Raw genomic sequence first — 6,000 nt, forward strand, 5'->3', positions numbered from 1 at the left:
TAAAAACCAATTTCAAATTCAATTTACTTGTAAGTCCCTAGCAAAGTGTTTTTTACTACTGTAAGGCCTACCTCTCCCATAGGATAACATTGGGTTACCTTATTACATTTATTAAGTGATAACTTGCAATTGGGCGCAGGTAGATAGTTGCGTTTGGTGTCTAAAGAATCAAATTAAAAGCCTGTTACAATGGTAAAGTCGGAGTTTTAGCCACTATTCTGAAATGTTACTTTTAGAAAGTTGCCATTCACTTGTCCCCAGCATTTGTTGTCCTGCTGCCTGGATCATGGTTCACATGACTAGGTGTAGTCGGCATTTGGTCATTGTATATTGCTCCCAGACAGTGACACAAAGATAAGCTAGGTTATGGAAGAATGGGCACTCTAAGTTAGCAAGGGGTAGGAGCTGTCATCTACCACATTTGCACATCACAAAGGCCCCGCCTGAGCATTCTCACAAAGGGATTTGACACTAGTCTAATGTGACTCCCGACAATCTCAGGACAGGGCAGTGAAATAGGAAATACCAAGCACCTCTTGTGGGTGGAGTACTCTAGAAGATTCTCCTACTTTAAAGTGAGCACCATGTAGAAATATTGGGCCTTAGTCCTCCAAGTCTTCAGTACATATCTGGAAGGACTGCCACACTACTGCCCTGCTGTCTGAGTGAAGGACTGGACCTGCATCTTGAACTGAGGATCACCAGAGTGACTCTGAGGGGCTCTTGGCGGGACTCTTGATCAGAAGCCTGCACCAGGACTCTGTCAGCTGTGAATTCTGCCCTCCCAAGTGGTGCCACTCTAGTCCTAGACCCTTAGAAGTTCGCCTGAAAGGTATTCTGCCAGCCTAACTGTAGTACCAGAAGAACCAATGCATCAGAGCTGTGGCCTGATGCATCGCCTTACCAAAACTCTACATTGGACCCTTTAAATAATGTATCACCTCTCCAAATTACGCATCAGGGGCACTTTGTTACCCATCCTGCAATGGGAACAAAGGCCGTGCCATACAAAAAGGAGTAATAACAGTGCTTCCCTCAGCTACTGAGCAGGAAAGGGTACGGATAAAAATCTGCATTTGTTGATTATTTGTCACACTGCAGTGGAGCTGGAGACAGCCCAGGTCCACTGAACAAATGAAAAAGCCAAGACAAATAGAGCCAGCACAGGAAGGGGGTCCTCTTTGAAATTTTGGTGGAAAAGGCCATGCCAGTGATATCAGCAAGGGGTGGAGCTGAGATTCCAGAAGCAGATCTGGCCACTGCCTCCTGGATGACACCATTTTGAATTATCCAAGTCTGCTATGCAGGAAGGTTGGGACAGGGGGGGAGAGGTGATGTGACACCCTAGGATTGGTCAGTGGTGCCTGGATCTAGAACTTTCCACCCTCACTTAAAAAGTTTTGCACAAGACGGAGATACTCACTTGGCTCTGCTTTTCCGGTGGACACTGGGACTGAAGGTGGCAGTCATGGACAAAGGGAAGGAGAAAACACTGATATCCGTCTGGACTAAGGACTCTGACTACAGTTGTCCCAAGAACCAGTGGGGCTCTCACCAGGACTTTACACCCTTTAAGAATTAGTTAGGGTAAGAACTGGACTCCTCACCAAGGAGGAGAGAAGCCCCAAAGGTGAAAAATGAGAGTGAGTGACACAGGGAACCAGTAGAACCAGCTCTCTGCAAAATTTGACACCTAAAAGACCAAGAAGCCTATGGTGGCTAGAGGTTGCCGCCAGGTGCAAAATGAGGCCTGGATGAAGTAAAACAGCCCAACAGGGCCCAAGATATGAGCCGTAAAAGGAATTTGACTTTTGAATCCTAGTGCAATCAAAAAGTGCCTGGAGATCTGCTGCAGCATTGACAAAAGCCCCCAGGTTGTCCATGGCCCAGGGGTCACCGCGAGCAGCAGTTTGCATTTCTAAAAACCTAGAAGGAGGCCTCGAAACCCCCACCTCCAAGGCAGTTTCATGGATTGGGGGGCCTGGAATCCCAACTTTGGGCCCCCAATATCCCTAAATCTGGGGCCCTAATGAGCAAAGGAGGACAGGCGTGCCACTGCACTACCCCTATTCATAGTGGGCCTGCCCCATTCCCCAACCCCATGTCTGGGGGAGCGAGCAGCCATCACCAGCATAAGCACCCTGACTGCAGGAGCGGGCCGGGGAGGAAAGAGCTGTCAGTTCTCATGGCAGCAAAAGAGAGGTTGCAGGAGCCAGCAGGAAAGCAGGGGTAGCTCCCTGGTGGCACACGGGTATGCTTGTGTGGGGCTGGGCACACTCAGAATACAAAAAAACAAAAGGAAAAAGGAAACACGCCTTGCTAGGCTGCTCAGCGCAGTTAAAACAAGCTGCCATAATGGCTCATTATTGTTCACATTCCTAAAAGGAGCGACCCATTTTGCCCTTCAAGGCAGAAGTCGGTCAGCATTTTTCTACTACTGGTGGCAGCCCCAGGACAGCAGGGGGCCAACCATGGGCAGTTAAAGGATGCTGGGGAGCTGCAAGAATGTAGCATCCCCCACCAACAAAGACACTCAATGTACTGCGAGAGGAGACAATAAGTTTGAAGGGTCTAAAAAGGAATGAGCACACCAAGATGCAATTGGATATTCAAGCTCTCCCCAGTTTGTTAAATAAGAAAAATGCACAGGGTAAATGTTGGGAAAAGCTTCCTTTAAAGAAATATGTGGAAAATGTGACTTTTTAGAAACATTTGAGGTTATCAGGGGATTCTGGGTAAGAAGACGTTGGGGGATATACGTAAGTCACACCACCCTGGACTCTGCTGGGTGTCTAGTTTTCAGAATTGTCTGGGTTTAGTAGGTTGATGGTTGCCAAGCCCAAAACTAAAAACAGGCGTGCCCCCCTTGCAAAATCAGGTCATTTTGTCAATTAATCAGGGATTTGTAGATCCTGGCAAATTACCCTTGAGGATGTCAAGGTGCAGGAGTTGCTTGCTGTTATGTGATGACCTGTTCATTTGAACAGCCAGGTCTTTAATTTTTTGCTGAATTGCTGGAGTGATGTGGCAGCCCTGAGGTGCAGGGGAAGGTCATTCCAAGCTTTTGCTGCCAGGTGTACGAAGGAGTGTCCTCCGCTGTTGCCTCCACGGATCTTGGGAGTGTCTTTGAGGAAGAGGGAGGAAAATCATGGGTGTCTGGTTGGTGGAAGGTCATGCGTTTTTTACTATGTGCTGATCCATCAACATTTTGAACTGGCATCTCTTCTGGATCGGGAGCCAGTGTAGCTTCCTGAGGTGAGATGTGATGTGGGTTCATCTCGGGAGGTAAATAATGAGTCTTGCTGCCAAGTTTTGTATAATCTGTAGTCTCTTCAGGAGGCGAGCTGGAATTCCTACATGGAGAGCATTCCCATAGTCCAGCATGCTGGTGATAAGGGCATTTGTGATGGTCCTTCTGGTGTTGACTGAGAGCTACCTGAAGATCTTTTGGAGCATGTGTAGGGTGTGGAAGCAGATGGAGGAGACTGCATTTACCTGTTTCCTCATGGATAGTTTGCTTTCTAAGATGATGCTGAGGTTGCAGGTGTGGTCTGTCAGGTGGGGAATGGGCCACGTTCAGCCAGCCACCACGCATCATTCCATGGCAAGGAGTTGTTCCCAAAGATGAGGACTTTCATCTTGCCCATGTTGAGCTTGAGACAGTTGTCGATGTTCATCATGCACCTGTGGAAGTTGGCTCTGGTGGTGGAGTGGTCTTCTGACAGTGAGAGAATGAGCTGGGTGCTGTCAGCATAGGAGATGAAGTTAAGTCTGTGCAATCTGAAGGGGCTGCTCAGGAGGGTAATGAACGCATTGAAGAGAGTTGGGCTGAGATACAATCCTTAGGGGGTGCAGCAGATAATCTTCTTGGGCTCCGAGGTAAAAGGCGGGAGAAGGATTTGCTGGGTGTTTCCAGTGCGGTATGAGGTGACATTTTGAGGGAGTCTCCCTGGATTCTGAAGTGGTGGAGTCTGTTGATTAGGATGTGATCGGAGATGGTGTAGAAGGAAGCTGACAGGTCTAGGAGATGGTGAAGAAGGCAGCTGCCAGGTTTAGGAGGATGAGGGCTGCAGTCTCGCCATGGTCAAGGAGGGCTCTGATGTCTTCAGAGGCTGTGATCAGGGCTGCCTCGGCACTGTGAATCTAGATTGAGAGGAGTCCAGGAAGCTGTGGTGTTGCAGGGGTTTGATGAGTTGTTGATTGATTGGTTTCTTGAGATTCTTTGCGGGAAAGGGCATCAAGGAGATGGACTGGTAGTTCTTTGGTTCTTTTGGGTTAGCAGATTTTTTTTAGAAGGGGCCTCACTTCAGTGTGTTACTAGTCCTCAGCGAAGGCAGCCAAGGTGAAGGCTGAGGTGATGGAGTTCATAATGCAGATTGTGGCTTGAGTGGTGAGAGTGTCCCAATGGATGAGAAGGTGTTCAGGATTTGTGTTCGTGGGTGTGAACTGGCAGATGCTGTCAGCAGTGGAGGGTTGGGGTTCAAAGTTTTCATTAATGGTTGAGAACTTGTTGTGGAAAAAGTCCACTAAGGTGTCACACAGTTCTTTGGAGGAAGTGATTTTGTTTCTGGCAGCTGCGGAGTTGGAGAATTCCTTAACAATGTCAAAGGCCCCCTTGCTATGGGTTGTGCTGGCTTCTACGTGGTCTGCTAGGGCAATTTGTTTAGTTTCTCTCAGGAGGTGGTTGTATTGGTTGAGCAGGTCATGAAGGTGGTGTGATCTACCATCTCTTTGAAGGTGAACCCCTTCCTTTGTAGTTGTCGGCAGTTGCGTTTGCTGGATTTCAGCTCTGTTGTGAACCAGCTGGCTCTTTTGGCAGATCCTCTGGATTTGGCTAATTAGGTGGGGGCAATTGTGTCAGTGCATTTTGTAATCCACTGGGAGAAGTTCTTCCCATCCTGTTCTGGGTTGGATCTTGTGTCTGGGAGGTGGGAGTTGAGAGTGTCGTTCCACTGATGTATTTTTTCTGGTTTCTGTGTGTGGAGCTGGGGGGCATGTTGTTGGGTCCTGAGACGGGGATGGGGTAGTGGTTGGTCCTAGTGAGCCGAGAGGTGGGTGTACTTGACTTTGCCGCTTGACATGAACATAGCCTCTAGCTTGTGCCCTGCTATGTGGGTAGGGTCAGTGACAAGTTGCCTGAGGCCTACGTAGCTCATGCTTTCCTGGAAGTCGGTTGTGTTGGTGCCGCTGAGGTTCTCAAGGTGAAAGTTGAGATCCCCTAGGAGGATGCATTGCTCTGAGTCAATGGGAATTGGGCGATGAGGTTGGGAATGGTGTTACAAAAGCAGGGGCATGGTCCTGGTGGTCTGTACGCGAGGGTGCCTCTGATGGTGCTTTTTCCGTCTGTGTGGAGTTGGAAGTTAAGATGCTCCGTTATTGGGTTAGAGTCATCCAAGAAGGTTGTGCAGTGAATGGGAGTCATTGTAGATGATGGTAATACACAACAAGGAAAACATGGAGGGGGGAATCATATGGGGGATTTATCTGGTCTTGTGCATCAAACTCCTGCCATACACAAAAAAAAAGAATGCACAGTTCCACAGGAAGTTTAGATCCTCACTAACAATTAGGAGAGAAGTCAGCCGGTCCCTACAAGCAAGATGTACTCAGAACAAGAGCCCTCACTCAACTTTTGGTGACATGCTGACGGACCTCTCAAGGGGGCTCTTTGCAGGAGATCGTTTAGAAATTATTGCTGATGGTGAGTGCAAGAAAGTCGGATTTGTGAAAAAGCTGTTAAAATTGACTAGGGGTATCCAGAGGACTGACCTTTATTATCAAGATGGTGCCCCTGTCAAGGTTAAAAACAAAATAGGGGAGGGGGTAAGCTAAGTACAATGGCCCAATCCCCTCCAAGTATGACTAGTTGTGTGTCATGTACCCCTATTCTAGGGACTGACTCAACAGGTCAAGTGTTGGTAATCCCTACATTGCCTATCAAACTGGTCAACATGTTTCTCACTCTAGTAGTCATAAGGATCTGTTCACGACCTAGGAATG

The sequence above is a fragment of the Pleurodeles waltl genome, chromosome 12 (assembly GCF_031143425.1).
Source record: "Pleurodeles waltl isolate 20211129_DDA chromosome 12, aPleWal1.hap1.20221129, whole genome shotgun sequence".
Classification (NCBI taxonomy): Eukaryota; Metazoa; Chordata; class Amphibia; order Caudata; family Salamandridae; genus Pleurodeles; species Pleurodeles waltl.